Consider the following 11751-nt stretch of genomic DNA (forward strand, 5'->3'; position numbering starts at 1 on the left):
CACAGCTTTTTACAGCCAAAAGAGAAATATCGGCAAGAACGAGCTTCCATCATTGTGATTGGACCAGTCCACATCACCTGACCACGGAAGTGGTGCGGAGCACAGCGTTCCTCACAATATTGTCTTTATACTGCTTACTTGTGAGCAAGGACTTTGCTGCCGGCATTTCGTTGTTCCCGAGGAGTACTCATTTATGTTAAAGATTCTGGGAAGGTATTAAGTGTAATGAAGTAATTGTATAGTGAAGTTAAACTGTATTGGAACTTATAACGTTGTTGTTGTATAAATTGTTAAGACAAGTTAAGAAACTTTGGAAAGAAAAGAGAGAAATATATTTGAAAGGAAAAAGTTGTGGCAGTGTACTGAGATTTTTTTCTTAGGATTGCACAACCTCCAGGTGCTAGCTGGAGAACTCCTGCTATTACAACTGATCTCCAGCCGATAGAGATCAGTTTTCCCTGGAGAAAATAGCCACTTTGGCAATTGGACTCTAGGGCATTGAAGCCCCTCCCCTCCCCAAGCCCCACCCTCCTCAGGCTCCGCCCCAAACATCTTCAGGTATTTCCCAACCTGGAGCTGGCAACCCTAAATGTAATGGATGTCTTACCAGTAATGTGATCGTTGGTGTCAGGCTGCTATCTCGGTTTCAGTATTGTTTCTGTGTTGGTACTGTACTGTCTAGCCTCAAGGCCGACCACACATACCAAGGCCTGGGAACACTGCTCCTGAGAAAGTTGACTCTGTCTGTGTATGCTAATGTTGTATAATCTCCCGCCATTTACTGCCTTATATTATCGTTCGGCTAGTGAGACTCTCATAGCTGCCATATTTCCCTGTTTGCACTGTATTGCCTTTTTGACCAGTAAAAGCCATCTGATTGGATTCTATACGACTCTGTGGTGATTTCTGGTTCGAAGGGTCAGGAGCTGACATTATGGCAGCTAACCATCTCCTTCTTTATTGTACTACTAGTCAGGCTGGAGCCCAGGAGGGTTCGCCTGCCGCTTGGATGGGAGCTGAGAAGCTCTCCGAGTGACCTATTATCCTGGATTCCTCTCGGAAGGATCCCACCCTGTTACAGGACATAGTCGCTGAACTCTTCAGGACTACCCTAGAGGTTTGCCGCTTGAGGGGACTGGTACAGGAACAGTGGCAATCTCTTAAAGGGACTCTCTGGATGTTGACGTCGGAGGATACTGATACTCGTTTAGATCTTCAAGACTTGGATCAATTACTGGACGATGCCCGATTGGCAACTGAGGATTTACAAGTACTAACTGGACTTTTGGATAGTCTTATTTCTCGAGAAACTCTTTCCTCTAGTTCTACCATGGCGGGAGCCCCGCCGGAGGGTTTTTCCCTGATCCCGGATGCAGCCAGTTGTCAGGCTGAGGCCAAGCGAGTCGCTATTAGCACCGCTCTTCTCCTTGTGGAATGTACAAAGGACACCCCGGTAGCCACCTTGGCTCAAGTTTTGACCTCGACTTTTGGAGCCGAGGCACCCGCACTGGCGGTTCGAGTACAACCTCTGCTGGGCGGGGAACCCGACCCCATACTCTCACTCCTGGAGACGGAACTTTTGCCGCGCATTACGGCGGAGGCTGCCCTAAGACTTGAGAATGCCAAAGTTCTTGCGGATCAGAAAGCCGCCGAAGCGGCTAAGGTCGCAAGAGAGAGAGAAGCTGCTGAAGCAGCCAGGGCGGCTGCAGCAAGAGCTAGGGATCGGGCGAACATGGACACGCGCCCCAAGGACAATGTACAAGGGCTATCAGGTCTGTCTTTTTCCCCGGCATTTGTCCCGTCGCGCGCGACCCAACACGCACGCCGTTTGGCTGACCGACGTCGAGACTCAGGAGAGTCTGAAGACGAGGATCTATATGGGGATAGCTCTCAATGGGCCACAAGCTTCCGGACCAGTAAACCTCATCTTACTGGTGGCCCAAGTGAGGAGGTTCACCTCTTACGAGCCCAGAATCGGGAGCTCTCCGACCGTGTTGATCAACTCCAGGAACTAATGGAACGTATGCTTCAGGAGAACAGGCAATTACAACAAACCCTGATAGCCCAGAGACAGCCCGTTCCGATACCGGGTCAGGGGGTACCCATACAGCCACCCCAACCACCCGCTAATGTGCCTGCTCCACCCTTGCCTCCTGGAGCTCCTGTTGTTCCTCCGCCCGGACCACCCGTGCAACCGGGTCAACCTGCGCCCGGCCCTTGGAAGCAACTCAAATTGAGGACTACGTACGACGGATCTCTCGAGACTTTGCCTTGTTTCTTGCATCAAGTGGACAGTTATATGCGAGAACAAGGACAACTTTTCCCCACGGAAGATAGCCGGGTGCGTTATGTAGCTTCCCTTCTGACAGGTAAAGCGGCTGACTGGATGGTCCTCCAGTTTGACACTCGCTCTCGTGCTATTCGTTCCCTCAACAACTTCATGACTGCCCTGAGGAGGAGGTTTGAGGACCCCTTCCTGGGGGAAAGAGCCAAAACGGAACTCTTACAATTAAAACAAGGCTCTGCTACAGTTCGAGAATTTGCCGATGAATTTCAACGGCTGGCAAGTAAAATTGTAGGTTGGCCCGAGACCACCCTGATCCATCATTTCAGGGAAGCCTTGCATCCTGACGTTCTGAACTGGTCTTACATGCGGGGCGATCCCGATACCCTCGAAGACTGGATCCTATTGGCCGAGGAAGTGGAAAGCCGCCGACGCTTTATTTCTCTCGTCCGTCAAAAGCACAAGGAAAAGGGCACCCAAAAGCCTCAACCCAAGGCACCACTGCTCGTCCCACGAAATCCTCCACGCCCGCCCCAGGAACGTGAAGCCCGATTTCAGAGGGGTGCCTGTCTTACTTGCGGAGAAATGGGCCACTTTGCAGCCGTTTGCCCGCACCGCCATGAATTATCTCGTCCCAGCACGACAACCCGCGCCAGAGGTCGTCCACCACGCAGAGGCACCGCGGCTACCCGCAGCGCAGCTCCGGGAAAACCCACACCCTCTGCACTCCATGCCGGGGACCCAGCCTCCCTGCCTTCTACCAACGACCCCGCCGGGTCTCGGATTACAAGTGCCCCATTGGGGGACAACTTTCCCTCTTCGGATGAGGAAAATCCTTGGAATTCTCCAGCCTTAAACCTGGAATCTCCCCTCGACTTGTCAAAAAACGGCTCCGGTCTGTGGTGAATGGAGCGTCTCCACAGACCTCTCAGGATCCTCCTATCAAACCGAATGCTCCTACCAAAATCAAAGAAGTGGACTCCACCGTCTACGTGGATGCAGTATTACAACACCTTAACGGTGGCCCACAACTACCTGTCAAAGCACTAATTGACTCCGGTTGCTGTCGCACTCTCATAAGCGAAGCCACTTTTGCTGCACTCAGAGCCGACTCTGAGGCTTTACCCGCCCCTGTCCAATTTGCCCAAATGGACGGAAGCCATTTCCAGGGGGGTCCAGTTGATCACCGCACCATAGGGGTGGCAATGGGAATTGGCTCCCACTGGGAGCAAATAGACTTCACTATAGCCCCTATCCGTTTTGAAGTGGTCTTGGGTATTAACTGGATTAAGGGACACAGTCCCAGCATTAACTGGGAAACAAACACTATCTCCTTCGCCAGTCCTATGTGCGTCCCAGCATTGGCCTCCGATGTCCCAACGCTTCCAGTTCTACCTAACGTCTATCGAGACTTCGTGGATGTCTTCGACCTTAAAGAATGTGACACCTTACCCCCCCACCGAGCCTCGGACTGTACAATTGAGGTAGTCAAGGACTGCACATTAACCAAAAGCAAAATTTACCCTATGAGCGCTTCCGAGCGCACTGTTCTCCGGGACTTCCTTGACAAAAACCTCGCCAGAGGGTTCATTCGCCCATCGAATGCCCCGAACTCGGCCCCCGCGTTTTTTGTCCGAAAAAAGGAGGGCGACCTTCGTTTATGCATTGACTTCCGAAAACTCAATGCGGTTACCCAAACCAACGCCTATCCTATCCCATTAATTTCTGATATTTTGGGACAGTTACAGGAGGGCCGGATATTCTCCAAACTAGACTTGGTGGAAGCCTACTACCGAGTCCGCATCCGCGAAGGAGATGAGCACCTCACTGCCTTCTCTAGCTGTTTCGGTATGTATGAATTCCTCGTGATGCCGTTCGGATTAAAAGGGGCCCCGGGGGTTTTCATGCAACTCATCAACGAAATCCTTCATGACTTGCTATATCGCGGGGTGGTGGTTTATTTAGACGACATTCTTATTTATTCAAAAACCATGGAAGAGCATGTCACTTTAGTCCGAGAAGTTCTGCAACGCCTGCGCAACCACCAACTCTTTGCCAAACTGGCTAAATGCGAATTTCATCAAAGCCAGCTCACATTCTTAGGATACATAATCTCCCACCAAGGTCTTCGCATGGACCCTGTCAAAGTCCAAGCCGTTCTCGATTGGACTCCCCCCACCAACCGCAAGCAAGTGCAACAGTTTTTGGGGTTTGCAAACTTTTATCGAGGGTTCATTCCTAACTTCGCCCAAGTGGCCCTACCCATTACTGATTTACTAAAAACCAAAGGGAAAGCAAACACGGCTACCTTACCTTCCGCAAAAATCCTGTGGACTGATCAATGCCAAGCTGCGTTTGTAGCTCTCAAACGCCTCTTCACATCCGAACCCGTATTACGGCACCCGGACCCAAACCAAATGTTTGTTGTGCAAGTCGATGCCTCCGATGTAGCTATGGGAGGGGCCCTTCTTCAAAAAGGTCCGGATGGCCTTCTTCACCCCTGCGCTTACTTTTCGAGGAAATTTGCGCACGCACAATTGAACTGGCCCATTTGGGAAAAAGAGGCAGCGGCCGTTCACCATGCCCTAACTCTCTGGAGGCAATTCTTAGAGGGGTCCAATATCCCCTTCGAGGTTTGGACCGATCACAAGAATCTAGCTGCCCTCACAGGGTCCCATAAACTATCAGCGAAACAACAACGTTGGGCTGAATTCTTCGCTCAGTTTCGTTTCGTCCGAAAGCATGTTCCTGGGAAGCAAAACGTTCTCGCAGATGCCCTCTCCCGGTTGCCACAATACCCGGTAAAACTCGAGAGACCGACTGACTCTCTGTTCACCCCTACGCAAAGGGGAGCCCTTCCTGTACTGGCCGTGCAAACTCGATCTCAGCGACAGCATCCCAGATCCAGTTCTCCAGCACCTCCAACCCGAGCGGCTACCCAACCGCCCTCGCAACAGCAACGAACCGACGATCCCGATCCTCCAACCCCACCGGCTGCCCTACCGCCTACGACCTGCGCACCACCGCACGTAAGCTCTACCCCCATAACTACTCCTAAAACTACTATAGCCGGGGGGGGGGGTCCCGCCAGGATTCCCATCTCCGAATCCTTTTTAAATACCCTTCGGGACCACTGCCTTTCTGAACGCTCCACTCACACCCTACCCCCTGGGGTAATGGAGCAGGGGGGCTCATGGTACAAAGACTCTAAATTGTACGTACCCAAGGCACTTCGAAAAGACGTTTTACACTTAGCTCATGGAGTAAAAACAGCTGGACACTTTGGATTCCTAAAAACTCTCCACTTATTGCGCCGACAATTTTGGTGGGGGGGAATGCGTTCCGATGTTGACTCTTTTATTCGCAGCTGCCCTGTTTGCGCCACAATGAAACGCTCACAAGGCAAACCCCCAGGACTACTGCAACCTCTAGAAACACCCAACAAACCATGGGAAGTAATTGCTATGGACTTTATGACTGATCTCCCTCTCAGCGGGGGAAAAACTGTATTATGGGTTATTACCGACTTGTTTTCTAAGCAAATCCATTTGATACCATGCGCAGGAATTCCCTCTGCTCAAAAAATGGCCCGCCTCTTCGTGACACATATCTTCAAATTACATTCGTTTCCGCGCAAAATAATCTGTGACCGCGGCAGTGGCTTTGTTTCCAAGTTTTGGAAAGCATTTCTCAAGTTGGTGGGGGTGGAACAGGGATTGTCTACTGCATACCATCCCCAAACCGATGGTCAAACTGAACGTGTAAATGCTGTCCTTGAATGTTATTTACGCTGTTATGTTAACTACCACCAAGATAACTGGGTAGAAATGTTGCCTTTTGCAGAATATGCCTACAATAATGCTGTACATCAATCTACAGGGTTTAGCCCATTCTATGCAGTGTATGGGCAAGAGTTTGGTCCTGTTACTCCCACAAGCACTGTGGAGGGGGAGGGAGATCCTGACATTGCTTCCTGGGCACACACCCTCCGTACCACTTGGCCTTGGCTCATTAACAATCTCGACCGAGCCAAGCGCAAATACAAAGCACAAGCTGATAAACATCGTTCCCCCGGGGGCGAACTGCGAGTGGGTAAATTGGTCTACCTTTCCACCAAAAACCTACGTTCCACCCGTCCGTGCCTTAAACTCAATGCTAAATTCATTGGCCCATTCCCGATCACCCGGGTCATAAATTCTGTCACGGTGGAATTAGCTCTCCCGAAAACCCTGAGGCGTGTGCATCCCGTTTTCCACATTAGCCTCCTGAAGCCCCATACGGCCTCTCCACAATGGCATCCCGATCCGCCCCCCGAACAGCCCATTATGGTGGGGGGGGGGAAGAGCACTTCGAAGTCTCCAAAATCCTTGACTCCCGTGTTCACCATGGAAACCTACAGTATTTGGTCCGGTGGAAGCACTTCCCCCCTGCCTACGACGAATGGGTTCGTGCACGAGATGTCTCCGCCCCCAAACTAATCGATGCCTTTCACACTACCTACCCGGACAGACCATCCCCCTTACCGACTGGGAGGGGGCCTTAAGGGGAGCAGGATGTCAGGCTGCTATCTCGGTTCCAGTATTGTTTCTGTGTTGGTACTGTACTGTCTAGCCTCAAGGCCGACCACACATACCAAGGCCTGGGAACACTGCTCCTGAGAAAGTTGACTCTGTCTGTGTATGCTAATGTTGTATAATCTCCCGCCATTTACTGCCTTATATTATCGTTCGGCTAGTGAGACTCTCATAGCTGCCATATTTCCCTGTTTGCACTGTATTGCCTTTTTGACCAGTAAAAGCCATCTGATTGGATTCTATACGACTCTGTGGTGATTTCTGGTTCGAAGGGTCAGGAGCTGACAGTTGGCAGCTAGGGTTGCCAGGTCCCTATTCTCAACAGGCGGGAGATTTTGGGGGCGGATCCTGAAGAGGGCGGGGTTTGGGGAGGGGAGGGACTTAAATGCCATAGAGTTCAATTACCAAAGCGGCCATTTTTCTCCAGGTGATCTGATCTCTATCGGCTGGAGATCAGTTGAATTAGCAGGAGATCTCCTGCTGCTACCTGGCAGTTGGCAATCCTATTGGTAGCTGTGAGGCAGGCCCAAGCAGGGCATCCAGGCAGACTGCCGCTGTTCAACCCTTGGCCAGAAGGAGAAGCACACCAGAGATAACAGTTCTGTGAAACCAAATGGAACCTGAATGGCTCTGCTGATTACCTAGAAAGTGGGAAACTGCAGGACATATTCTAATAACCTGAAGGCGGTGCTGGAGAGGAGCAGAGATCAGTTGTTGTAATAGTGGGGGGGGGGGTCACCACCCACTACCTGGAGGTTGGCAACACTAGTGTATGCTGATGTCGGCCCTTTCTCAAGTTATATGATCATTGTGGTTGTGATAGGAGAAACATGGGCCTATGAAGCAGACTTGCATTTTCTAAGAGTTTTAGCCAAGCATATTTCAGAGTAGGGTTGGCAGTGTTACAAAATGGGTTGCCTATTTCCCGGACTGGTCATGGCAACCCCAGCTGGTGCGAGCCTCCGCCTCTCCAAAGCAAGCAGCAAGCCTAAAGCTGCCTGAGAAAGAGCGCCCCGTCATCCCACGAATCGGCAGTCAAGGAGCAGTGGCCAGTTCAACCCATCAAGTGAGCCCGAGGGAGTCCATTTTTCTGTGTGCCCCCATTCCAGTGGAAACCATCTCGCAGGGAGCTGTCAGCACGCAACCACCATCAACACCACCCTTTTGTTTCATCAACTTGATTAGCGATCCATCGAGAGACGTTGAGATGACAGTAAAACCAACATTCCTCCGGCTATGCAAAGCAACGAGCCCCGGAGACAGTGATGTGCAGCTTTGTGTATAAGTACTAATCCCATGTACAAGCAACTCCTGATTCCCCTGGATTTGCGCAAATCAATGGAAACAGCATAAGTTTACTCAATTGCCCCATTTCCCAACCCTGGCAGCCGAACATTAATCCTTTTTGTCACCTTTTGTTTTAGCTTGGGAACCACGTGGGTAATCCAATCAGCCCCCCCCCCCAGAAAACAGTATATCTGGGCTCTCCACCACTCATTTGTTACCTTAGGCCTTCCCCTCCATACTTGCTGTCACTCTGTCAGAGGGGGCAGTCATGCTCAAACAAGCAGGGGACCCCCCTGCCCCCTTTTTATTCCTCTTAGCCTACGGAACTCAGGACAACTCCGCTCCAAGATAGCTACAGTATTTTCCATCATCGTAAGCCTGCCACATTGGCAAACATCTCCATCTACCACCTTTTGCTCCTAGACTCTTTGTATGTTTGTATTGCTACATTGAATGCTTGAATTACATAAACTCTCTTAATCTGGAATCCCTTGCCTCTGTCATTATTCTAGGGTCACATATCCGGGCTCTGGTATATATTGGTTGCATCCCGCTATATAAATATTATAGTTACCGTATGCGCGCTAATTCCCCAATCAAAGCGCATTTTGGCTAACAGCAGGTCCCTCTTAGCCACTAGCAAGAGGTTTTTGGGCTAGAGCCTGAGGAGGGAGGGGTTTGGGGATGGGAGGGACTTCAATGCCATAGAGTCCAATTGCCAAAGCAGCAGTTTTCTCCAGGGGAACTGATCTCTGTTGCCTGGAGATCAGTTATAATAGCAGGAGATCTCCAGCTATTACCTGGAGGTTGGCAGCCCTAATTCAAAACCCTGGGGTTCTCTGTGTGTGTGCATGTGCTTCAACGGGGTGAGGGGGAAGATTCTTGGCTAATTCATGCTGTTGTCAATATGCCAGGGAAGCTTCAGTGAAAGCAGAAACGTCAAAGCAGCTACAGGAAGACAGGTTCTCCCACATTCCATGCCAAAATACACGTTTGAATTAAAGCACAGCGCTGCATATGGAATAAAATGTCTTCCAAATGAAATGGATGCATAAGAAGCACACACTTGGACTGAGAAGTGGCGAGATATTTGTGCTCTGCAGATAGGGTTGCCAACCTCCAGGTACTAGCTGGACATCTGCTATAACAACTGATCTCCAGCCGATAGAGATCAGTTCACCTGGAGAAAATGGCCGCTTTGGCGATTGGACTCTATAGCATTAAAGTCCCTCCCCTACCGAACCCCACCTTACTCAGGCTCTGCCCCCAAATCTCCCACCAGTGGCATAATGGATTTAGGGTTGCGAACTCCAAGTTGGGAAATTTCTAGAGATTTGGGGGGTTGAGCCTGGGGAGGGTGGAATTTGGGCCAGAGAGACCTCAGTGGGGTATAATGCCATAGAGTCCACCCTTCAAAGCAGCCATTTTCTCCAGGGGAACTGATCTCCGTACTCTGGGAATCAGTTGTAATTCCGGGAGATTTCTTGGCCCCACCTGGAGGCTGGCAACCGTAGGAGATTCAGAGAAGTACATCCTGCAACCCAACACTGCTAAACCAGGAAAGAAGGAAAGACTGCAGAAAAAGGCTGAACGAGAACAAGAGGAAGAAGGGCAGCATGAGAAAGTAGGGACTTAGCAGGGGGTGGGATTCCTCCTGTGGGTTTCCTGAGGGTCCCAGCATGTTGGGTATATTCATGATTTTGTGAGCAGAAAGCAAATCTAATCCTGTTTTTAAAGTTCATAAATATTGTGAATCGTGCAATTTTATCTGCTAATTATATTATAAGTAATACATATTATATGATTAGGGTTTCCGGGTAGCTCCTTACCATAGAGTTCTGGGGATGATTACTATAACATCCACATCACTTCTGGGTAAACCCAGAAGAGATATCAGCGCGTCGCACAGGTTGTGTGTGCCAATCGCCCCCCCCCCCTTACGTGGGGCCTCTTCTGTCCACCACCAGGCAGTTGGCAAGTCTATATATGATTAAAGCAGTTTGATAATAAAGTTAAAAAAAAACTTAAAAGAAATAGGTGGGATTATGGTATCAAACAACTTTGTAAGCACACAAAGTAATACAATTTTATATCTCTCTGCTACTTCTGCTACAATAATAATTCTAGCTAGAAGCCATCCTTTGATCTGTAAGCTATATGCTTTTCAGCGTCTGGTATGTAATAATTGTCTTCCATTTCATATATTATTAATTGAAATGAGAATTATTATTGTTAGTTTAAATTAGAATTTTTGTGTATATAGAAATCCCATCTACTCTGTACTTTGCTTTTAGAGATATTAATCTTTCGCTACCTTTCACTTCCCCGATGGACAAAGCCACGGCGAAATGGGTCTTACCGGTTTCCCATCTCGGGATGAAGTAAATTAAATTCCAACTGCGGCTTTATTTGATGAACTTTGAGCTTATTACATTGACATAGCTTGGAGCTTAGTGCTACGAAGGAAATCCAGTCCGGGTTTTCCATGCTTCTTTGGAGCTCGCTTTCTCTCCGAGTCTATTGGAGCCGCTTCGCCTCTTGGTGTGATTTGTACTGTGTTTACATCTACAGATTTCGGGAACTTCTGTAATTTGTTATATGCTTAGATAGGATTGTGCTTATATAAATATAAGTAGTGTGCCATCAGTGCTTGCTGTTATCTTTTAAAATTATCTAGAAACTGGCATGAACGACAACGCATTGACTCAGATTGCTCCAGATTGGTGAATAGGCTGGACAGGACAATCGAGTTAATTGTCATGTATTTTACAGACAAGGATGTTTGGATGACTGGTTGAAGCTATTCAGGAAACAGGCAGAAGAATACCTCTGCAAAGTATCACCGGTGATGCTATTGGCAAGTATGAACGAGGCCTCAGAGTGCTGATGAAAAAATCTGTACAGTAGAGCCAGGTATAGAAAGGGCATGTGTCCTCCAGATAATTTGCAGGAGTGGGGGGAAATCCCATAATTAGAAACAAAAATAGGGTGTGAGTAGGGTTTCTCCAGGTTGGGAAATAACTGAAGATTTTGGGGATGGAGCCTGAAGAGGGTGAGGTTTGGGGAGGGGAGAGACTTCAATGCCATAGAACCCGCCTTCCAAAGCAGCCATTTTCTCCAGGGGAACTGATCTCTGTCGCCTGGAGATCAGTTGTAATAGCGGGAGATCTCCAGCCCACCACCTGGAGGTTGGCAGCCCTAGGTGGAAGTCTAAGCTTTCCCCCAAAGGGAGAAGAGATATGGAGGGGGAGGGGGCAGTGGTGGCAGAGTGAGCAAAAGGTGAGGAAGTGGGGACCACTAGGGTGGGTGTGATCCCCCCTCCCCCCGTGTAAGTTTTTTCACAGGTCCCTCACTGGTTCCTCCTAATAGCAAACTGGGTGATCCAGTAAGGCAGCAAAATGGAGCCACCCTCAGACAAGGTGTGTGTCCTTTAAGTATGCATAAAATATCTGCCTGTTAAAAAAGAAATAAATGACTTTCAAAGTAATTATGGCCTGAAAATCATCAAAAATGTCCAGATCACGTGAAATGATGGTATCAATTTACTCTGCTCTGTTTAGACCTCACCTAGAGTATCGTGTTCAGTTTGGGGCACCACAATTTAAG

This window comes from Euleptes europaea, chromosome 5, assembly GCF_029931775.1.
Source record: "Euleptes europaea isolate rEulEur1 chromosome 5, rEulEur1.hap1, whole genome shotgun sequence".
NCBI lineage: Eukaryota > Metazoa > Chordata > Lepidosauria > Squamata > Sphaerodactylidae > Euleptes > Euleptes europaea.